Here is a 25,700-nt window from a genome sequence, read left to right as displayed (position 1 = left end):
TATTGTGGAAATGAAATGTGGCATCTGAAATTCAGTGTTTCTTGAATAGAAAGAAGAGCTACAGGCTCTTAGCGTCTGTCACGAGAAAAGCAATCAACAGCTGAAATCGGAGCTCATTGAAAGTAAAGAGTTGGTCAAAGCGGAACTTATAGTATGCAAAGTTGAAGCTAGTGAGGCAAAAAATGACCTCCAAGATTGTGTTGAGAAAACATGCTTGAGGCTGAAAGAGGAGCTGAAATCTGATTTACATGTCTATGAATGAGATACCAACGGGAACATTTTGGAATTGCGTGGGTGTAATGAAGATATTAAATTGAAAGTTTCGCAATGTAGATTCGACTGAATGAAATGGGCGGAGGAAATAGAACGAAAGTATGATTTGCTGTCAACGATGCTTGATGCGGAGAGAGAAAACCCTTATAAAGGATGGATATAAATTGCTCGATTCAGATAGGTGAATTGGAGGTTGAAGTTGCTGGTATAGAAAAGGATATAGTGAAGAGAGGAGGTGTGATCTAGCTCATAATCTTGGAAGTTTTAGAATTCGTGACACCTAATTGTGCAATTTGTGTAATAGAGTATGAGGGAATATTCAGGCAAACATAACAAGAAAGTAAATATAATTGTACAGTAGGGAAGTGGAGTGACCAGTATCATTACAACAGTTTCTTCAAAAGTTCATTCTTAAAGATCTAACAAGTCACATGTAAATATGTGATCAATGCACCATGGTCAAGTGTATATGTTGTCAATAACTCTGAAATGAGTAATTTTGGACCACGTATTCTGTAAGTGGATAAGATAAGGAAAACAAATATCAAATATCTATTTATAACGTTTTTCAATGTGGTGGCTTCTTGAGGAATGCTAGTGCTCTCTCTAAGGTGCTCAGGAAGTAGATTCCATGACTTCGTAAGAAGGTGAAGTAAAGTATTACAAGCGGTGGATAAGAATATGAAGTGGGCGAGATTTTGCTGTGGGATAGATAATACGATGCGATCGATTCTCTTGCCGTTTAGTGAGTAGAAAAATATTAAACATAGACATAGATGATGAGTATTTCAAACTGGTATTGGAAGTTCATTGAAGAAAAAATAGGGTTCGTAAAGGAATGTTCCTGTGAATTCTTAAGTTGTTGGGGAGCAGATTGTTTCTCCACGTCAGTTGGCCAAGTCAACTTTTGCGGGCGGGGAGTGATTAAGCCAAGTAATAGAAATTTTGCCTCGGGTTAGCACGCATGGTTAGGATCGATGTCCATGCTATGCTGAGAACCATTTCAGAGAGTAATATTCTTCAGTTTGATTTGCACGGTATATTTTCATACTCGATTGGGATATTTAAATAATCGTATGCGATGATATATATATATATATATATATATGAAATGTTTGTAAATATGGTTTGACAATATCGTAACGAAAGTATCTCTTCATATTTGTGAAAACCGGAACCATGTGTAATAATAAATTGTGTGATTTGAGGTGATGCAAAATGAACTTAAATGTTATGTATGGTTCGGATATACAATATTATTTCAGATCTTAATGTTGAGTTGAGTGCAGGGTACTCAATTATGACATTTTGTCATATGCGCATGTTAATGTTTAAGGAGTTTACATTTTCATTCATAGATATTGTAAGAGACAATATTGTTACGGAGCTGAGGTTTTGTTAATTAATCGGTTTGGAGACCATCGCGCCCGTGGCTTTCCGACGAAATATCACCTGTAAGTTGCATTATATATTAGTGATTTGAATAGACGTCCAGCAAGCGAACGCTGGTAATTTTGGGGTTGGTGGTCGGGTGTTTCTACAGTTGGTTGGTGGGTGGGTGCGGAAGGTGGGAGGGTCCTGTGTTGGTTGGTTGGAGTGGCGGGTGGGTGGGGTAGTGGTTGGTTTGGATGGTGTTGGTGGGCGGGTGGGTCAATGGTTGGCTGGAGGTGTTGGCGGGCGGGTGGGCAAGTGGTTGGTTGGTTGGAGTGGCGGGTGGGTGGGCTAATGGTTGGTTGGTTGGTCTCGTCTTTCGTTTACTTTCATGAATTCTACATCAATAGATGAAATTATAATTTACGTAACAATCAGAAATAAAATATTATATAATTGTATGCCAGTCTCTGGACAAATTACAGGACTATATTTAAGTAAAGAACAACTGACAATGGAGGAGTAAACATTTTGGTAACAACGTCCTCAAAATCGGGTCTAGTTTTATTTTTCGAGAAACGTATGTCTTACATGTACTAGAGATGAGTAACAGTACAAGTCTTTAAAATGGGATGCCAATCGGATCCGGAGCTATGTTAGATCTAAATTAGGTTAAGTTAAGAGATGGTTGAGATATCTGTATTAAGACGAATGTAATTTTTTTTATTTTGATAGTTTATTCATGGTGATTGAATTTCTATATGTATGTTGAGTGTGAAAATAATGCTCAGCTTACTGTGGAAAGGGTTGTTTCAAAACGAAGCACGTTCGTTTTTATTTTGAATCATTAGGTTCGTAGCATAAAATACGTTCGTAAAGATAAAACCTTTCTAGTAAAATTTAAGGTATAAAAGTGCAAATATCTATTGATAACTGGTCTATTCAACTTTTCATACTAAGGTGGTGTTTATGTCCAAAGTTATTAATATAATAAACATAATATCCAAAATTTGAATTTGTTCAAATTTATCCTATAATTTACAAACGTCACAACAAGTGTTATTTGTTGTGTGCATTGATTACAATCGTTCTCCTTCTTGATGGAGACTTCCCTGTGCATAACAAATGTGTGCGTTTAATTATCGATTGTGCGAGTGTTGATAGAAATGCAAAAGTTCCAAATATAGATTGGAGTAATCACAATCAAATATTCTCTGGCTTCAAATTCGTGAAGTAGTGCGTGGGTTACCCATGTAGAAATTGGACGAATAACGAAAGTTCAAACTAAATTTAGGGAGAGATTTATCGATCCTGTTTTTTGATAAGAGATGGGACTAAAATATTTGTAATTTTCTTTTTCCTTTTTCTAATTCTGCACATCTGTGAACCTACAAATTGCGTTTCGTGCGTTACCGGACGGGAGTTACATAATCAATTTTTGGTGTGAGCAATTTTACGAGTTTTGCAATTTGAAAATCATGAGTATGGAGCTTGGGTATTGTAACTTGGATGGTTTGGCGATGTAGGCGCCTATGGCGTACAATGGTAAAACACAGAAGGCACTCAGGTTTGAGAATTGATATTCTGCCACTTGTAAAAACTAACAAAGAAAATTGCATGTTTTTCTCCCTGTTGTTATACAAAATGAGTTCAGAATAGGAACGAGTGGCTAGATACTTTGTTAATCTTCATATAACAGTGTAACCAAGAGTCGAAACCTATTGTGGAAATGAAATGTGGCATCTGAAATTCAGTGTTTCTTGAATAGAAAGAAGAGCTACAGGCTCTTAGCGTCTGTCACGAGAAAAGCAACCAACAGCTGAAATCGGAGCTCATTGAAAGTAAAGAGTTGGTCAAAGCGGAACTTATAGTATGCAAAGTTGAAGCTAGTGAGGCAAAAAATGACCTCGAAGATTGTGTTGAGAAAACATGCTTGAGGCTGAAAGAGGAGCTGAAATCTGATTTACATGTCTATCAATGAGATACCAACGGGAACATTTTGGAATTGCGTGGGTGTAATGAAGATATTAAATTGAATGTTTCGCAATGTAGATTCGACTGAATGAAATGGGCGGAGGAAATAGAACGAAAGTATGATTTGCTGTCAACGATGCATGATGCGGAGAGAGAAAATCTTTATAAAGGATGGATATAAATTGCTCGATTCAGATAGGTGAATTGGAGGTTGAAGTTGCTGGTATAGAAAAGGATATAGTGAAGAGAGGAGGTGTGATCTAGCTCATAATCTTGGAAGTTTTAGAATTCGTGACACCTAATTGTGCAATTTGTGTAATAGAGTATGAGGGAATATTCAGGCAAACATAACAAGAAAGTAAATATCATTGTACAGTAGGGAAGTGGAGTGAACAGTATTATTACAACAGTTTCTTCAAAAGTTCATTCTTAAAGATCTAACAAGTCACATGTAAATATGTGATCAATGCACCATGGTCAAGGGTGTATGTTGTCAATAACTCTGACATGAGTAATTTTGGACCACGTATTCTATAAGTGGATAAGATAAGGAAAACAAATATCAAATATTTATTTATAACGTTTTTCAATGTGGTGGCTTCTTGAGGAATGCTAGTGCTCTCTCTAAGGTGCTCAGGAAGTAGATTCCTTGACTTCGTAAGAAGGTGAAGTAAAGTATTACAAGCGGTGGATAAGAATATGAAGTGGGCGAGATTTTGCTGTGGGATAGATAATACGATGCGATCGATTCTCTTGCCGTTTAGTGAGTAGAAAAATATTAAACATAGACATAGATGATGAGTATGTCAAACTGGTATTGGAAGTTCATTGAAGAAAAAATAGGGTTCGTAAAGGAATGTTCCTGTGAATTCTTAAGTTGTTGGGGAGTAGATTGTTTCTCCACGTCAGTTGGCCAAGTCAACTTTTGCGGGCGGGGGGGGTGATTAAGCCAAGTAATAGAAATTTTGCCTCGGGTTAGCACGCATGGTTAGGATCGATGTCCATGCTATGCTGAGAACCATTTCAGAGAGTAATATTCTTCAGTTTGATTTGCACGGTATATTTTCATACTTGATTGGGATATTTAAATAATCGTATGCGATGGTATATATATATATGAAATGTTTGTAAATATGGTTTGACAATATCGTAACGAAAGTATCTCTTCATATGTGTGAAAACCGGAACCATGTGTAATAATAAATTGTGTGATTTGAGGTGATGCAAAATGAACTTAAATGTCATGTATGGTTCGGATATACAATATTATTTCAGATCTTAATGTTGAGTTGAGTGTAGGGTACTCAATTATGACATTTTGTCATATGCGCATGTTAATGTTTAAGGAGTTTACATTTTCATTCATAGATATTCTAAGAGACACAATTGTTACGGAGCTGGGGTTTTGTTATTTAATCGGTTTGGGGACCATCGCGCCCGTGGCTTTCCGACGTAATATCACCTGTAAGTTGCATTATATATTAGTGATTTGAATAGACGTCCAGCAAGCGAACGCTGGTAATTTTGGGGTTGGTGGTCGGGTGTTTCTACAGTTGGTTGGTGGGTGGGTGCGGAAGGTGGGAGGGTCCTGTGTTGGTTGGTTGGAGTGGCGGGTGGGTGTGGTACTGGTTGGTTTGGATGGTGTTGGTGGGCGGGTGGGCAAGTGGTTGGTTGGTTGGAGTGGCGGGTGGGTGGGCCAATGTTTGGTTGGTTGGTCTCGTCTCTCATTTACTTTCATGAATTCTACATCAATAGATAAAATTATAATTAACGTAACAATCAGAAATAAAATATTATGTAATTGTATGCCAGTCTCTGGACAAATTACAGGACTATATTTATGTAAAAAAACAACTGACAATGGAGGAGTAAACATTTTGGTAACAACGTCCTCAAAATCGGGTCTAGTTTTATTTTTCGAAAAACCTATGTCTTACATGTACTAGAGATGAGTAACAGTACAAGTCTTTAAAATGGGATGCCAATCGGATCCGGAGCTATGTTAGATCTAAATTAGGTTAAGTTAACAGATGGTTGAGATATCTGTATTAAGACGAATGTATTTTTTCTATTTTGATAGTTTATTCATGGTGATTGAATTTCTATATGTATGTTGAGTGTGAAAATAATGCTCAGCTTACTGTGGAAAGGGTTTTTTCAAAACGAAGCACGTTCGTTTTTATTTTGAATCATTAGGTTCGTAGCATAAAATACGTTCGTAAAGATAAAACCTTTCTAGTAAAATTTAAGGTATAAAAGTGCAAATATCTATTGATAACTGGTCTATTCAACTTTTCATACTAAGGTGGTGTTTATGTCCAAAGTTATTAATATAATAAACATAATATCCAAAATTTGAATTTGTTCAAATTTATCCTATAATTTACAAACGTCACAACAAGTGTTATTTGTTGTGTGCATTGATTACAATCGTTCTCTTTCTTGATGGAGACTTCCCTGTGCATAACAAATGTGTGCGTTTAATTATCGATTGTGCGAGTGTTGATAGAAATGCAAAAGTTCCAAATATAGATTGGAGTAATCACAATCAAATATTCTCTGGCTTCAAATTCGTGAAGTAGTGCGTGGGTTACCCATGTAGAAATTGGACGAATAACAAAAGTTCAAACTAAATTTAGGGAGAGATTTATCGATCCTGTTCTTTGATAAGAGATGGGACTAAAATGTTTGCAATTTTCTTTTTCCTTTTTCTAATTCTGCACATCTGTGAACCTACAAATTGCGTTTCGTGCGTTACCGGACGGGAGTTACATAATCAATTTTTGGTGTGAGCAATTTTACGAGTTTTGCAATTTGAAAATCATGAATATGGAGCTTGGGTATTGTAACTTGGATGGTTTGGCGATGTAGGCGCCTATGGCGTACAATGGTAAAACACAGAAGGCACTCAGGTTTGAGAATTGATATTCTGCCACTTGTAAAAACTAACAAAGAAAATTGCATGTTTTTCTCCCTGTTGTTATACAAAATGAGTTCAGAATAGGAACGAGTGGCTAGATACTTTGTTAATCTTCATATAACAGTGTAACCAAGAGTCGAAACCTATTGTGGAAATGAAATGTGGCATCTGAAATTCAGTGTTTCTTGAATAGAAAGAAGAGCTACAGGCTCTTAGCGTCTGTCACGAGAAAAGCAATCAACTGCTGAAATCGGAGCTCATTGAAAGTAAAGAGTTGCTCAAAGCGGAACTTATAGTATGCAAAGTTGAAGCTAGTGAGGCAAAAAATGACCTCGAAGATTGTGTTGAGAAAACATGCTTGAGGCTGAAAAAGGAGCTGAAATCTGATTTACATGTCTATCAATGAGATACCAACGGGAACATTTTGGAATTGCGTGGGTGTAATGAAGATATTAAATTGAATGTTTCGCAATGTAGATTCGACTGAATGAAATGGGCGGAGGAAATAGAACGAAAGTATGATTTGCTGTCAACGATGCTTGATGCGGAGAGAGAAAATCTTTATAAAGAATGGATATAAATTGCTCGATTCAGATAGGTGAATTGGAGGTTGAAGTTGCTGGTATAGAAAAGGATATAGTGAAGAGAGGAGGTGTGATCTAGCTCATAATCTTGGAAGTTTTAGAATTCGTGACACCTAATTGTGCAATTTGTGTAATAGAGTATGAGGGAATATTCAGGCAAACATAACAAGAAAGTAAATATAATTGTACAGTAGGGAAGTGGAGTGAACAGTATTATTACAACAGTTTCTTCAAAAGTTCATTCTTAAAGATCTAACAAGTCACATGTAAATATGTGATCAATGCACCATGGTCAAGGGTGTATGTTGTCAATAACTCTGACATGAGTAATTTTGGACCACGTATTCTATAAGTGGATAAGATAAGGAAAACAAATATCAAATATCTATTTATAACGTTTTTCAATGTGGTGGCTTCTTGAGGAATGCTAGTGCTCTCTCTAAGGTGCTCAGGAAGTAGATTCCTTGACTTCGTAAGAAGGTGAAGTAAAGTATTACAAGCGGTGGATAAGAATATGAAGTGGGCGAGATTTTGCTGTGGGATAGATAATACGATGCGATCGATTCTCTTGCCGTTTAGTGAGTAGAAAAATATTAAACATAGACATAGATGATGAGTATGTCAAACTGGTATTGGAAGTTCATTGAAGAAAAAATAGGGTTCGTAGAGGAATGTTCCTGTGAATTCTTAAGTTGTTGGGGAGTAGATTGTTTCTCCACGTCAGTTGGCCAAGTCAACTTTTGCGGGCGGGGGGGGGGTGATTAAGCCAAGTAATAGAAATTTTGCCTCGGGTTAGCACGCATGGTTAGGATCGATGTCCATGCTATGCTGAGAACCATTTCAGAGAGTAATATTCTTCAGTTTGATTTGCACGGTATATTTTCATACTTGATTGGGATATTTAAATAATCGTATGCGATGGTATATATATATATATATATATATATATATATGAAATGTTTGTAAATATGGTTTGACAATATCGTAACGAAAGTATCTCTTCATATGTGTGAAAACCGGAACCATGTGTAATAATAAATTGTGTGATTTGAGGTGATGCAAAATGAACTTAAATGTTATGTATGGTTCGGATATACAATATTATTTCAGATCTTAATGTTGAGTTGAGTGCAGGGTACTCAATTATGACATTTTGTCATATGCGCATGTTAATGTTTAAGGAGTTTACATTTTCATTCATAGATATTGTAAGAGACAATATTGTTACGGAGCTGAGGTTTTGTTAATTAATCGGTTTGGGGACCATTTCGCCCGTGGCTTTCCGACGTAATATCACCTGTAAGTTGCATTATATATTAGTGATTTGAATAGACGTCCAGCAAGCGAACGCTGGTAATTTTGGGGTTGGTAGTCGGGTGTTTCTACAGTTGGTTGGTGGGTGGGTGCGGAAGGTGGGAGGGTCCTGTGTTGGTTGGTTGGAGTGGCGGGTGGGTGGGGTACTGGTTGGTTTGGATGGTGTTGGTGGGCGGGTGGGTCAATGGTTGGCTGGAGGTGTTGGCGGGCGGGTGGGCAAGTGGTTGGTTGGTTGGAGTGGCGGGTGGGTGGGCCAATGGTTGGTTGGTTGGTCTCGTCTCTCATTTACTTTCATGAATTCTACATCAATAGATAAAATTATAATTAACGTAACAATCAGAAATAAAATATTATATAATTATATGCCAGTCTCTGGACAAATTACAGGACTATATTTATGTAAAAAACAACTGACAATGGAGGAGTAAACATTTTGGTAACAACGTCCTCAAAATCGGGTCTAGTTTTATTTTTCGAAAAACGTATGTCTTACATGTACTAGAGATGAGTAACAGTACAAGTCTTTAAAATGGGATGCCAATCGGATCCGGAGCTATGTTAGATCTAAATTAGGTTAAGTTAACAGATGGTTGAGATATCTGTATTAAGACGAATGTATTTTTTTTATTTTGATAGTTTATTCATGGTGATTGAATTTCTATATGTATGTTGAGTGTGAAAATAATGCTCAGCTTACTGTGGAAAGGGTTGTTTCAAAACGAAGCACGTTCGTTTTTATTTTGAATCATTAGGTTCGTAGCATAAAATACGTTCGTAAAGATAAAACCTTTCTAGTAAAATTTAAGGTATAAAAGTGCAAATATCTATTGATAACTGGTCTATTCAACTTTTCATAGTAAGGTGGTGTTTATGTCCAAAGTTATTAATATAATAAACATAATATCCAAAATTTGAATTTGTTCAAATTTATCCTATAATTTACAAACGTCACAACAAGTGTTATTTGTTGTGTGCATTGATTACAATCGTTCTCTTTCTTGATGGAGACTTCCCTGTGCATAAAAAATGTGTGCGTTTAATTATCGATTGTGCGAGTGTTGATAGAAATGCAAAAGTTCCAGATATAGATTGGAGTAATCACAATCAAATATTCTCTGGCTTCAAATTCGTGAAGTAGTGCGTGGGTTACCCATGTAGAAATTGGACGAATAACAAAAGTTCAAACTAAATTTAGGGAGAGATTTATCGATCCTGTTCTTTGATAAGAGATGGGACTATAATGTTTGCAATTTTCTTTTTCCTTTTTCTAATTCTGCACATCTGTGAACCTAGAAATTGCGTTTCGTGCGTTACCGGACGGGAGTTACATAATCAATTTTTGGTGTGAGCAATTTTACGAGTTTTGCAATTTGAAAATCATGAATATGGAGCTTGGGTATTGTAACTTGGATGGTTTGGCGATGTAGGCGCCTATGGCGTACAATGGTAAAACACAGAAGGCACTCAGGTTTGAGAATTGATATTCTGCCACTTGTAAAAACTAACAAAGAAAATTGCATGTTTTTCTCCCTGTTGTTATACAAAATGAGTTCAGAATAGGAACGAGTGGCTAGATACTTTGTTAATCTTCATATAACAGTGTAACCAAGAGTCGAAACCTATTGTGGAAATGAAATGTGGCATCTGAAATTCAGTGTTTCTTGAATAGAAAGAAGAGCTACAGGCTCTTAGCGTCTGTCACGAGAAAAGCAATCAACAGCTGAAATCGGAGCTCATTGAAAGTAAAGAGTTGGTCAAAGCGGAACTTATAGTATGCAAAGTTGAAGCTAGTGAGGCAAAAAATGACCTCCAAGATTGTGTTGAGAAAACATGCTTGAGGCTGAAAGAGGAGCTGAAATCTGATTTACATGTCTATCAATGAGATACCAACGGGAACATTTTGGAATTGCGTGGGTGTAATGAAGATATTAAATTGAATGTTTCGCAATGTAGATTCGACTGAATGAAATGGGCGGAGGAAATAGAACGAAAGTATGATTTGCTGTCAACGATGCTTGATGCGGAGAGAGAAAATCTTTATAAAGGATGGATATAAATTGCTCGATTCAGATAGGTGAATTGGAGGTTGAAGTTGCTGGTATAGAAAAGGATATAGTGAAGAGAGGAGGTGTGATCTAGCTCATAATCTTGGAAGTTTTGGAATTCGTGACACCTAATTGTGCAATTTGTGTAATAGAGTATGAGGGAATATTCAGGCAAACATAACAAGAAAGTAAATATAATTGTACACTAGGGAAGTGGAGTGAACAGTATTATTACAACAGTTTCTTCAAAAGTTCATTCTTAAAGATCTAACAAGTCACATGTAAATGTGTGATCAATGCACCATGGTCAAGTGTATATGTTGTCAATAACTCTGACATGAGTAATTTTGGACCACGTATTCTATAAGTGGATAAGATAAGGAAAACAAATATCAAATATCTATTTATAACGTTTTTCAATGTGGTGGCTTCTTGAGGAATGCTAGTGCTCTCTCTAAGGTGCTCAGGAAGTAGATTCCTTGACTTCGTAAGAAGGTGAAGTAAAGTATTACAAGCGGTGGATAAGAATATGAAGTGGGCGAGATTTTGCTGTGGGATAGATAATACGATGCGATCGATTCTCTTGCCGTTTAGTGAGTAGAAAAATATTAAACATAGACATAGATGATGAGTATGTCAAACTGGTATTGGAAGTTCATTGAAGAAAAAATAGGGTTCGTAAAGGAATGTTCCTGTGAATTCTTAAGTTGTTGGGGAGTAGATTGTTTCTCCACGTCAGTTGGCCAAGTCAACTTTTGCAGGCGGGGGGGGGGGGTGATTAAGCCAAGTAATAGAAATTTTGCCTCGGGTTAGCACGCATGGTTAGGATCGATGTCCATGCTATGCTGAGAACCATTTCAGAGAGTAATATTCTTCAGTTTGATTTGCACGGTATATTTTCATACTTGATTGGGATATTTAAATAATCGTATGCGATGATATATATATATATATATATATATATATATATATATATATATGAAATGTTTGTAAATATGGTTTGACAATATCGTAACGAAAGTATCTCTTCATATTTGTGAAAACCGGAACCATGTGTAATAATAAATTGTGTGATTTGAGGTGATGCAAAATGAACTTAAATGTCATGTATGGTTCGGATATACAATATTATTTCAGATCTTAATGTTGAGTTGAGTGCAGGGTACTCAATTATGACATTTTGTCACATGCGCATGTTAATGTTTAAGGAGTTTACATTTTCATTCATAGATATTGTAAGAGACACAATTGTTATGGAGCTGGGGTTTTGTTAATTAATCGGTTTGGGGACCATCGCGCCCGTGGCTTTCCGACGAAATATCACCTGTAAGTTGCATTATATATTAGTGATTTGAATAGTCGTCCAGCAAGCGAACGCTGGTAATTTTGGGGTTGGTGGTCAGTACTGTAATCAACCCGGTTCTAAGCCCGAAAATGGGGCTCGGTGGGGCTCGCCTTAATGGTTTGCTCTTGTAAGGCATAAGCCCCATTTTCTCGCAGTGTTGCCAACCCCTTACTCGAAAAAATCACCAAGGTTTTTTTTTGGTCTAACCTAGCCTAAAGCAAGGAGCTGGCAATCTTGCTTGAGGCTTCTTAATGGTTTGCTCTTGTAAGGCATAAGCTCTATTTTCTCGCAGTGTTGCCAATATTTTACTCGAAAAAAATCACCAAGGTTCTTTTCTTGGTCTAACCTAACCTAAAGCAAGGAGCTGGCAAACTTGCTTGAGGCTTGCCTTACAGTGCATAAAGCAAGGAGCTGGCAACCTTGCTTGAGGCTTGCCTTACAGTGCATAAAGCAAGGTTGCCAACCTACTGGTATTTTTGCCATGGCTTTTTACAAAAAAGAGAGAGGAGAGAGAGAAAGAGAGGGAAGTGTTAAACAACCGACAGCTGCCAACACCCACCTACAGCTTTTTTTTTCTTGGTCTAACCTAACCTAAAGCAAGGAGCTGGCAACTTTGCTTGAGGCTTGCCTTACAGTGCATAAAGCAATTTTTGCCAACCTACACACACTGGGCAAGGAGAGCCGGCAACAAACACGTACTGCCGTAAAAAAGAGAGAGATGGGTGGATGGCAACACAGTATGTGTGTGCGTGTGTGTGTATAATATGTAGCATTATGAACTAGAGTGTGTTGGCAACCCACTTACAACTAAAAAAAAATAGAGATGCCAACGTTGCTGTAAGATGGAGAGAGAGAGAGATTTATAGCTGGCAACAGTGGTGAGCGAATGCACCTTATTGTAAATTTTTTCCAAGTCCCAAAAAAAAAAAAAAAAAAAAAAGAGAGGCCAATGTTTATATATATCGTAACGTTTGTAAACCTCTCTCGGGGGAACGATGTGCCACACACGCGCACGCGCGTGCCTTTTATTATTTCCGTATTGTGACGCAAACAAACAAATAATAATTGTTGTTTTTTAGGATTCCTGGCCCCTATAACCTCGCCAGGGTGCGTGGTGCCCAACCAAAAAAAAAGTAAAAGGTTTTCTAACGGCTGCGGTTCTAGATAACCACACCTCTGTAGAGTTTCACGTGTTTTTTTTTTTCTCAAACTTTCATGAAACTCTACAGAGGACCTCCGTAATGCATGCAACGTGTACTAACGACTCTAGTGTTATTTTGATGTTGTAATATTTTTGGATATAGAGTTTTATTGTGAGATATAGATAAAAATAATTACGTTTATTATAATATTTTCTTGATGAAGATGGAGAATGTATGTGTGTGTGTTACAAATAAGGTTGCATGCTTTTTTTTCTAGTGTGTGTGTATGTGTTTTTGATGTTTCGACAGCATCTGAAACGATAAAAAAAGAAAGAATTTTATTGTTAATTTTCTTGTGTAAAAACAACAACAAATTTTTTTGTGCAAATTTTCTGATTTGTCTCTTGTGCTATAGTGCAAAAAAAGATATTGTAACTGATAACTAATGAAATTGACATTTGTAACTGATCTGAACTAGTGAAATTCGTATTGTGCTATTGTAACTGATTGTGCTAGTACAAAAAATTTCTTATTTGTGCAAGAAAAGATGTTAAAAACTTGTTAAAACTGCTCTGTGACCCTCTCGTTCTTCACGTCGTAGGCGAAGGACTTCTCTGCAATCAGGATGACACTGCATAGGGTATCCTCGGGCAAGGCATCGTGGAACTCGCAGACGATCTTGATGTTGGCTCGATCGTTGACCACCACCTGCTTTCTCTTAGATGTGTTGATGACGGTCATGGGTCTCCGTGCTTTGAATTCGCTGGGCGTGTAGTACATGTCCACGCTTCCCTCGGTCACGCGTTTGTAAGCCGAGAACGCTTCGTAAAGTTTGAGGTAATCGTTTTTTGGTCATGTCGAGGTTGTAATTCTCGCGCGGGAACACTTCGTTCCTACCGTTCTTCAGATAAACGTTCTTGATCTTGCAGTCGTCGAACTTGCTGGAATTTTTTTCCTGATTTTTGTTCCTCCCGGTCTGAAAAAGCACTACGACGAAATCTGGCATGTCGAACTGTATGTTGTAGAACTGCGTCGTCACGTCGAATTGTATGTGACTTCCCGACGCCATCTTCTGCACGCACTGGTAACCGTGAAAGTGAATCGGCACCTGCGGACTTTTCAAGATCTCCGCTTTGTACTTGAGGGCGTAGTTCGTTTCGTATTCCACCACCGGCATTCTCAATTCCATGCTCTGGATGACGCATTTCGCTGCTTTGGGTAAAGTGTTGGCTATCGGCGTGGTGCCGTCCGGACCCAAAGTAGCGTATCGCATCAGTGCGTCGTTGTTGTTGGCCGCTCTTCGAAACGTGATCCTCAGTCCTCCCTTCCACATGATCTCCTTGTAGTCCGAGAAGAAACCAGGCAGCAGACGCATGGGAAAGAGCACCGTGTGACTTCTCGTCGATATTTTGGTTCCCGCTTCGAATCCTCCCGCCTGATAGTATGCTGCGTCCGTTTTGGATAATTTCAAAGTTCCCACTGCCGTCGACGTGATGCCTGGATAATCTATTCTGTCGATGACGGTGTTGTGTTTCCTCACCTCCACCTGCGAGAACAGGTGAGGCACGAAGTTGTCCACGAGTATCAAATTTGCTGCTGCGGGGAACGCGTCTCCGCTTTTCTTCTTCACCATGTTGAATTCAAGGTAGAGGTCCGCTCTGTGAGGATGAACGAACCCGTCCCCTACGTCCACGTCGTATTCGATCTCTGTTCGCTTCGTTCAAATTTCCGAACATAGGTTCTATTTATATTTTTACTCACGTATAGGCGTACATGATGAATCAGCAAACATATTTTTTCTAAGTCTTGCCGTTTCCAAGATAACCCTATTTCCGGTCGCCATTTTCGATTTCCGAGCATAGGTTCTATTCATATTTTACTCACGTATAGGCGTACGTGATGAATTCGAAAACAGATTTCTCCTAAGTTTTACCGTTTCCAAGATAACCCCACTTCCGGTCGCTATTTTCGATTTCCGAACATAGGTTCTATTCATACTTTTTCTCACGTATAGGTGTACTTGATGAATCAGCAAACATATTTTTTCTAAGTCTTGCCGTTTCCAAGATAACCCTATTTCCGGTCGCTATTTTTGATTTCCGAACATAGGTTCTATTTATATTTTTTCTCACGTATAGGTGTACGTGATGAATCCGCAAACAGATTTCTCCTACGTTTTACTGTTTCCAAGATAACCCCACTTCCGGTCGCCATTTTGGATTTCCGAACATAGGTTTCTCACAACGTTGCAACGTTTAGAAAGTCGTTAATTTTGTTTCTGTATTTTCCGTCGTTGGGTTTCCTCGTCATGTCGATCGTCGCGAATCCGAAATCGTCACTGTTCCAGCAAGAAGAGCAGCGTTGAGTTTAGTTCGAGAAAGACGAGGTTTTCGGATTGTACCCAACCATAGAACTCAACGAGGGCGTGGTTTGGAAAATCGGAAAATCGAAAGTCACGTTCGAGGGTGACAACGTGAAAGTCAATTTGGGTGAGAAAAACAGCTGGAACAGGTATCCCGGCACGGTTGGACTGTGGGAACTCATCACCAAAAAAGCAGCCAAGAGATTACACAGACGAAGATTACCAAAGTTACAAGGAAATTTTGATCATGACGGATGCCTTGTACCAAAACAACGACGCTACGCAGAATCGCGTCAAATCTAGCAGCGGCGAAAAATACAAGAACCTCATCAAGCCGATATGGAACCAGGTCAAAACAGGCAGCGGCGTCAAACTCTACAACAACCTGCCCAAAGAGTTTGTGTGGGTTGACGACGTGCGCAAGCTCATAGACAGGTTGTTGCTTATTGCAGGAGAGGAGAATGCAGGCAACAGCAACTTTCGCAACGAGAAGGTAGGAATTGTGGACATGGTTAGCTCCAAGCTTGCCAACTTCATTGTGAATGACAACAAAGGCATAGGGTACCTCATCAAAATCATCAACACCCTACCTCCGAAATTTTGGAACGTGGCCGAAGGTCGAGGTCTCGTGAACGACATCATCAACAAGCTACCCTTCAAGATGCACTTGCCAGGTTACCAGTACCGCGGCCCCGGTACCAAACTCGAACAGCGACTAAAAAGAGGCGACAAGGGTGTGAATCCCCTGGATGCTGCATGCAAGGATCACGATATTGCCTACAATACCAATACCGATCTCGATGTACGTCATGATGCTGACAGAAAGTTAGAGCACGCAGCTTTCGGGAGACTCGTCAGCAGAGACGTCTCGCTGGGCGAACGGGTCGCCGCATTAGGTACGACCATCGCCATGAACACAAAACAAAAAAATTGGGGTGGGGTCTATAAATAACAACCTACCCGAACTGCTCTGTAAAAAAATGATCAAGGTATGATCACCAAATCCTCTGACGGCATCCCGGGGAGTCACAAGCAGACAGGTATTATCGCTACGTTCAAACCAAACTCTGAGTTCATGGAGCCAATTATCTACACACCCTCCCCACCGATATACTTTCCTGTATCTCGTAATCGCATAGACAACATAGAATTAGCAGTGACAAACAAGAAGGGGGAGGTGGTTAATTTTGCAGGAGCCGCGACCACTGCCGTCGTGGAGATTAACATATAATAAATAACCATCATAGAACAAATCGAAAGTTACGAGTTGCAGTCCTTCCCTCCCAACCGTCGCACGTTTGCCAACCTTAACGAAGCGAATCGAGAGATAGAATACGATGTGGACGTCGGGGATGGATTCATTCACCCTCACAGAGCTGATTTGTACGTCAAGTTTGATGTAGTGAAGAGAGACAACGGCGAAGCATTTCTTGCCAACGCAAACCTAAGACTCGTAGATAATTTTGTGCCGTACCTATTCTCGCAGGTGGAAGTTAGAAAGCACGGCACCGTCATCGATAGGGTTGACTACCCCGGGATTACCTCGACTGCCGTGGGAACACTGAAACTCTCCAAGACCGATGCAGCATACTACCAGGCAGGGGGATTCGAAGCAGGTACAAAAATCAAAACTCAAAGTCACACAGTACTGTTTCCCATGCGTCTGCTGCCCGGTTTCTTCTCAGACTACAAGGAGATCATGTGGAAGAGTGGTTTGCGCGTCACTTTTCGCAGAGCTGCCAACGACAACGACGCACTGATGCGATACAGCACTTTGGGCCCGGACGGGACTACCTTGCTTCCCAACACACTACCCGACGCTGCCAAGTGTATTGTAAGGTCCATGGAGCTGCGCGTGCCAGTGGTAGAATACGAATCAAACTATGCTCTCAAGTACAAAGCCGACATCCTGAAGAATCCTCAAGTGTCCATTCAGTTTTATGGCTACCAGTGTGTGCAAAAACCTGCTTCCGGCAATCATTTCGAATTTGACGTAACCACGCAATTCAACAACATTCGGTACGACATGCCCGAGTTTGCAGCCGTACTCTTCCAGACAGGAAGGGGTAACAATCAGAAGAAAAATTCAAGCCAGTTCGACAACTGCAAGATTAAGAACATTTACCTCAAAAATGGCAGGAACGAAGTTTTCCCACGTGAGAACTACAACCTAAACATCGCAGAAAAAAACTACCTGAAACTGTACGAGGCGTACACAGCTTACAAACAAATGACTTCCGGTAACGTGGACGTGTACTACAATCCAAACGAGTTCATAGCTCGCAGACCCATGTTCGTCATCAACACATCTAAAAGAAAGCAGGTGGTTGTTAACGATCGCACCAACATCAAGATTGTGTGCGAGTTCCACGATGCCTTGCCTGCCGACACTCTGTGTAGCGTCATCCTCATCGCGGAGAAAACTTTTGTGTATGATGTCAGAAACAAGCAAGTAACCGAACAGTTTTAAGAAAAAAAATATATACTGACCAAAAATCCTTTGTTAACCTGCAACGCTGTGTCCAGGATGTACTGCAAAAAATAGAGGTTGATAATAAAACATCTTCTTACAATATATATACACACTGCCTGTCAACACCTTGTTTTGTGGTCAATTTGAAAATATAATAAAATTAAATCATGCTTGAGCGCGCAAAGAAACTTCCCCTTTGGCCATGCACATGCCCCTTAACTTGCCCCGTAGGACACGTTCTGTTCTCTTACGAGAATTATTATAGGTTGTCATAGAACCCTCCAATTCATGACTTAGCAAAAAATCTGTTTAAGGATTCATCACGTACACCTATACGTGAAAAAAAATATGAATAGAACCTATGTTCGGAAATCGAAAATGGCGACCGGAAGTGGGGTTATCTAGGAAACGGTAAAACTTAGGAAAAATCTGTTTGCGGATTCATCACGTACACCTATACGTGAGAAAAAGTATAAATAGAACCTATGTTCAGAAATCCAAAATAGCGACCGGAAGTGGGGTTATCTTGGAAACAGTAAAACTTAGGAGAAATCTGTTTGCTAATTCATCACGTACACCTATACGTGAGTAAAAATATGAATAGAACCTATGTTCGGAAATCCAAAATGGCGACCGGAAGTGGGGTTATCTTGGAAACAGTAAAACTTAGGAGAAATCTGTTTGCGGATTCATCACGTACACCTATACGTGAGAAAAAATATAAATAGAACCTATGTTCGGAAATCAAAAATAGCGACCGGAAATAGGGTTATCTTGGAAACGGCAAGACTTAGAAAAAATATGTTTGCTGATTCATCACGTACACCTATACGTGAGAAAAAGTATGAATAGAACCTATGTTCGGAAATCGAAAATAGCGACCGGAAGTGGGGTTATCTTGGAAACGGTAAAACTTAGGAGAAATCTGTTTTCGAATTCATCACGTACGCCTATACGTGAGTAAAATATGAATAGAACCTATGCTCGGAAATCGAAAATGGCGACCGGAAATAGGGTTATCTTGGAAACGGCAAGACTTAGAAAAAATATGTTTGCTGATTCATCATGTACGCCTATACGTGAGTAAAAATATAAATAGAACCTATGTTCGGAAATTTGAACGAAGCGAACAGAGAGATCGAATACGACGTGGACGTAGGGGACGGGTTCGTTCATCCTCACAGAGCGGACCTCTACCTTGAATTCAACATGGTGAAGAAGAAAAGCGGAGACGCGTTCCCCGCAGCAGCAAATTTGATACTCGTGGACAACTTCGTGCCTCACCTGTTCTCGCAGGTGGAGGTGAGGAAACACAACACCGTCATCGACAGAATAGATTATCCAGGCATCACGTCGACGGCAGTGGGAACTTTGAAATTATCCAAAACGGACGCAGCATACTATCAGGCGGGAGGATTCGAAGCGGGAACCAAAATATCGACGAGAAGTCACACGGTGCTCTTTCCCATGCGTCTGCTGCCTGGTTTCTTCTCGGACTACAAGGAGATCATGTGGAAGGGAGGACTGAGGATCACGTTTCGAAGAGCGGCCAACAACAACGACGCACTGATGCGATACGCTACTTTGGGTCCGGACGGCACCACGCCGATAGCCAACACTTTACCCAAAGCAGCGAAATGCGTCATCCGGAGCATGGAATTGAGAATGCCGGTGGTGGAATACGAAACGAACTACGCCCTCAAGTACAAAGCGGAGATCTTGAAAAGTCCGCAGGTGCCGATTCACTTTCACGGTTACCAGTGCGTGCAGAAGATGGCGTCGGGAAGTCACATACAATTCGACGTGACGACGCAGTTCTACAACATACAGTTCGACATGCCAGATTTCGTCGTAGTGCTTTTTCAGACCGGGAGGAACAAAAATCAGGAAAAAAATTCCAGCAAGTTCGACGACTGCAAGATCAAGAACGTTTATCTGAAGAACGGTAGGAACGAAGTGTTCCCGCGCGAGAATTACAACCTCGACATGACCAAAAAACGATTACCTCAAACTTTACGAAGCGTTCTCGGCTTACAAACGCGTGACCGAGGGAAGCGTGGACATGTACTACACGCCCAGCGAATTCAAAGCACGGAGACCCATGACCGTCATCAACACATCTAAGAGAAAGCAGGTGGTGGTCAACGATCGAACCAACATCAAGATCGTCTGCGAGTTCCACGATGCCTTGCCCGAGGATACCCTATGCAGTGTCATCCTGATTGCAGAGAAGTCCTTCGCCTACGACGTGAAGAACGAGAGGGTCACAGAGCAGTTTTAACAAGTTTTTAACATCTTTTCTTGCACAAATAAGAAATTTTTTGTACTAGCACAATCAGTTACAATAGCACAATACGAATTTCACTAGTTCAGATCAGTTACAAATGTCAATTTCATTAGTTATCAGTTACAATATCTTTTTTTGCACTATAGCACAAGAGACAAATCAGAAAATTTGCACAAAAAAATTTGTTGTTGTTTTTACACAAGAAAATTAACAATAAAATTCTTTCTTTTTTTATCGTTTCAGATGCTGTCGAAACATCAAAAACACATACACACACACTAGAAAAAAAAAGCATGCAACCTTATTTGTAACACACACACATACATTCTCCATCTTCATCAAGAAAATATTATAATAAACATAATTATTTTTATCTATATCTCACAATAAAACTCTATATCCAAAAATATTACAACATCAAAATAACACAATGTCGTTAGTACACGTTGCATGCATTACGGAGGTCCTCTGTAGAGTTTCATGAAAGTTTGAGAAAAAACAAAAAAACACGTGAAACTCTACATAGGTGTGGTTATCTAGAACCGCAGCCGTTAGAAAACCTTTTACTTTTTTTTTGGTTGGGCACCACGCACCCTGGCGAGGTTATAGGGGCCAGGAATCCTAAAAAACAACAATTATTATTTGTTTGTTTGCGTCACAATACGGAAATAATAAAAGGCACGCGCGTGCGCGTGTGTGGCACATCGTTCCCCCGAGAGAGGTTTACAAAGGTTACGATATATATAAACATTGGCCTCTCTCTTTTTTTTTTTTTTGGGACTTGGAAAAAATTTACAATAAGGTGCATTCGCTCACCACTGTTGCCAGCTATAAATCTCTCTCTCTCTCCATCTTACAGCAACGTTGGCATCTCTATTTTTTTTTAGTTGTAAGTGGGTTGCCAACACACTCTAGTTAATAATGCTACATATTATACACACACACGCACACACATACTGTGTTGCCATCCACCCATCTCTCTCTTTTTACGGCAGTACGTGTTTGTTGCCGGCTCTCCTTGCCCAGTGTGTGTAGGTTGGCAAAAATTGCTTTATGCACTGTAAGGCAAGCCTCAAGCAAAGTTGCCAGCTCCTTGCTTTAGGTTAGGTTAGACCAAGAAAAAAAAAGCTGTAGGTGGGTGTTGGCAGCTGTCGGTTGTTTAACTCTTCCCTCTCTTTCTCTCTCTCCTCTCTCTTTTTTGTAAAAAGCCATGGCAAAAATACCAGTAGGTTGGCAACCTTGCTTTATGCACTGTAAGGCAAGCCTCAAGCAAGGTTGCCAGCTCCTTGCTTTATGCACTGTAAGGCAAGCCTCAAGCAAGTTTGCCAGCTCCTTGCTTTAGGTTAGGTTAGACCAAGAAAAAAACCTTGGTGATTTTTTTCGAGTAAAATATTGGCAACACTGCGAGAAAATAGAGCTTATGCCTTACAAGAGCAAACCATTAAGAAGCCTCAAGCAAGATTGCCAGCTCCTTGCTTTAGGTTAGGTTAGACCAAAAAAAAACCTTGGTGATTTTTTCGAGTAAGGAGTTGGCAACACTGCGAGAAAATGGGGCTTATGCCTTACAAGAGCAAACCATTAAGGCGAGCCCCACCGAGCCCCATTTTCGGGCTTAGAACCGGGTTGATTACACTACTGTGGTCGGGTGTTTCTACAGTTGGTTGGTGGGTGGGTGCGGAAGGTGGGAGGGTCCTGTGTTGGTTGGTTGGAGTGGCGGGTGGGTGGAGTAGTGGTTGGTTTGGATGGTGTTGGTGGGCGGGTGGGTCAACGGTTGGCTGGAGGTGTTGGCGGGCGGGTGGGCAAGTGGTTGGTTGGTTGGAGTGGCGGGTAGGTGGGCCAATGGTTGGTTGGTTGGTCTCGTCTTTCCTTTACATTCATGAATTCTACATCAATAGATGAAATTATAATTTACGTAACAATCAGAAATAAAATATTATATAATTGTATGCCAGTCTCTGGACAAATTACAGGACTATATTTAAGTAAAGAACAACTGACAATGGAGGAGTAAACATTTTGGTAACAACGTCCTCAAAATCGGGTCTAGTTTTATTTTTCGAGAAACGTATGTCTTACATGTACTAGAGATGAGTAACAGTACAAGTCTTTAAAATGGGATGCCAATCGGATCCGGAGCTATGTTAGATCTAAATTAGGTTAAGTTAAGAGATGGTTGAGATATCTGTATTAAGACGAATATAATTTTTTTTATTTTGATAGTTTATTCATGGTGATTGAATTTCTATATGTATGTTGAGTGTGAAAATAATGCTCAGCTTACTGTGGAAAGGGTTGTTTCAAAACGAAGCACGTTCGTTTTTATTTTGAATCATTAGGTTCGTAGCATAAAATACGTTCGTAAAGATAAAACCTTTCTAGTAAAATTTAAGGTATAAAAGTGCAAATATCTATTGATAACTGGTCTATTCAACTTTTCATACTAAGGTGGTGTTTATGTCCAAAGTTATTAATATAATAAACATAATATCCAAAATTTGAATTTGTTCAAATTTATCCTATAATTTACAAACGTCACAACAAGTGTTATTTGTTGTGTGCATTGATTACAATCGTTCTCCTTCTTGATGGAGACTTCCCTGTGCATAACAAATGTGTGCGTTTAATTATCGATTGTGCGAGTGTTGATAGAAATGCAAAAGTTCCAAATATAGATTGGAGTTATCACAATCAAATATTCTCTGGCTTCAAATTCGTGAAGTAGTGCGTGGGTTACCCATGTAGAAATTGGACGAATAACAAAAGTTCAAACTAAATTTAGGGAGAGATTTATCGATCCTGTTCTTTGATAAGAGATGGGACTAAAATATTTGTAATTTTCTTTTTCCTCTTTCTAATTCTGCACATCTGTGAACCTACAAATTGCGTTTCGTGCGTTACCGGACGGGAGTTACATAATCAATTTTTGGTGTGAGCAATTTTACGAGTTTTGCAATTTGAAAATCATGAGTATGGAGCTTGGGTATTGTAACTTGGATGGTTTGGCGATGTAGGCGCCTATGGCGTACAATGGTAAAACACAGAAGGCACTCAGGTTTGAGAATTGATATTCTGCCACTTGTAAAAACTAACAAAGAAAATTGCATGTTTTTCTCCCTGTTGTTATACAAAATGAGTTCAGAATAGGAACGAGTGGCTAGATACTTTGTTAATCTTCATATAACAGTGTAACCAAGAGTCGAAACCTATTGTGGAAATGAAATGTGGCATCTGAAATTCAGTGTTTCTTGAATAGAAAGAAGAGCTACAGGCTCTTAGCGTCTGTCACGAGAAAAGCAATCAACAGCTGAAATCGGAGCTCATTGAAAGTAAAGAGTTGCTCAAAGCGGAACTTATAGTATGCAAAGTTGAAGCTAGTGAGGCAAAAAATGACCTCGAAGATTGTGTTGAGAAAACATGCTTGAGGCTGAAAGAGGAGCTGAAATCTGATTTACATGTCTATCAATGAGATACCAACGGGAACATTTTGGAATTGCGTGGGTGTAATGAAGATATTAAATTGAATGTTTCGCAATGTAGATTCGACTGAATGAAATGGGCGGAGGAAATAGAACGAAAGTATGATTTGCTGTCAACGATGCTTGATGCGGAGAGAGAAAATCTTTATAAAGGATGGATATAAATTGCTCGATTCAGATAGGTGAATTGGAGGTTGAAGTTGCTGGTATAGAAAAGGATATAGTGAAGAGAGGAGGTGTGATCTAGCTCATAATCTTGGAAGTTTTAGAATTCGTGACACCTAATTGTGCAATTTGTGTAATAGAGTATGAGGGAATATTCAGGCAAACATAACAAGAAAGTAAATATAATTGTACACTAGGGAAGTGGAGTGAACAGTATTATTACAACAGTTTCTTCAAAAGTTCATTCTTAAAGATCTAACAAGTCACATGTAAATATGTGATCAATGCACCATGGTCAAGGGTGTATGTTGTCAATAACTCTGACATGAGTAATTTTGGACCACGTATTCTATAAGTGGATAAGATAAGGAAAACAAATATCAAATATCTATTTATAACGTTTTTCAATGTGGTGGCTTCTTGAGGAATGCTAGTGCTCTCTCTAAGGTGCTCAGGAAGTAGATTCCTTGACTTCGTAAGAAGGTGAAGTAAAGTATTACAAGCGGTGGATAAGAATATGAAGTGGGCGAGATTTTGCTGTGGGATAGATAATACGATGCGATCGATTCTCTTGCCGTTTAGTGAGTAGAAAAATATTAAACATAGACATAGATGATGAGTATGTCAAACTGGTATTGGAAGTTCATTGAAGAAAAAATAGGGTTCGTAAAGGAATGTTCCTGTGAATTCTTAAGTTGTTGGGGAGTAGATTGTTTCTCCACGTCAGTTGGCCAAGTCAACTTTTGCGGGCGGGGGGGGTGATTAAGCCAAGTAATAGAAATTTTGCCTCGGGTTAGCACGCATGGTTAGGATCGATGTCCATGCTATGCTGAGAACCATTTCAGAGAGTAATATTCTTCAGTTTGATTTGCACGGTATATTTTCATACTTGATTGGGATATTTAAATAATCGTATGCGATGATATATATATATATATATATATATATATATATGAAATGTTTGTAAATATGGTTTGACAATATCGTAACGAAAGTATCTCTTCATATTTGTGAAAACCGGAACCATGTGTAATAATAAATTGTGTGATTTGAGGTGATGCAAAATGAACTTAAATGTTATGTATGGTTCGGATATACAATATTATTTCAGATCTTAATGTTGAGTTGAGTGCAGGGTACTCAATTATGACATTTTGTCATATGCGCATGTTAATGTTTAAGGAGTTTACATTTTCATTCATAGATATTGTAAGAGACAATATTGTTACGGAGCTGAGGTTTTGTTAATTAATCGGTTTGGGGACCATCTCGCCCGTGGCTTTCCGACGTAATATCACCTGTAAGTTGCATTATATATTAGTGATTTGAATAGACGTCCAGCAAGCGAACGCTGGTAATTTTGGGGTTGGTGGTCGGGTGTTTCTACAGTTGGTTGGTGGGTGGGTGCGGAAGGTGGGAGGGTCCTGTGTTGGTTGGTTGGAGTGGCGGGTGGGTGGGGTAGTGGTTGGTTTGGATGGTGTTGGTGGGCGGGTGGGTCAATGGTTGGCTGGAGGTGTTGGCGGGCGGGTGGGCAAGTGGTTGGTTGGTTGGAGTGGCGGGTGGGTGGGTCAATGGTTGGTTGGTTGGTCTCGTGTCTTATTTACTTTCATGAATTCTACATCAATAGATGAAATTATAATTTACGTAACAATCAGAAATAAAATATTATATAATTGTATGCCAGTCTCTGGACAAATTACAGGACTATATTTAAGTAAAGAACAACTGACAATGGAGGAGTAAACATTTTGGTAACAACGTCCTCAAAATCGGGTCTAGTTTTATTTTTCGAAAAACGTATGTCTTACATGTACTAGAGATGAGTAACAGTACAAGTCTTTAAAATGGGATGCCAATCGGATCCGGAGCTATGTTAGATCTAAATTAGGTTAAGTTAAGAGATGGTTGAGATATCTGTATTAAGACGAATGTAATTTTTTTTATTTTGATAGTTTATTCATGGTGATTG

This window comes from Lepisma saccharinum, chromosome 6, assembly GCF_977018435.1.
Source record: "Lepisma saccharinum chromosome 6, izLepSacc3.1, whole genome shotgun sequence".
NCBI classification, from domain to species: domain Eukaryota; kingdom Metazoa; phylum Arthropoda; class Insecta; order Zygentoma; family Lepismatidae; genus Lepisma; species Lepisma saccharinum.
This window is presented reverse-complemented; position numbering follows the sequence as displayed.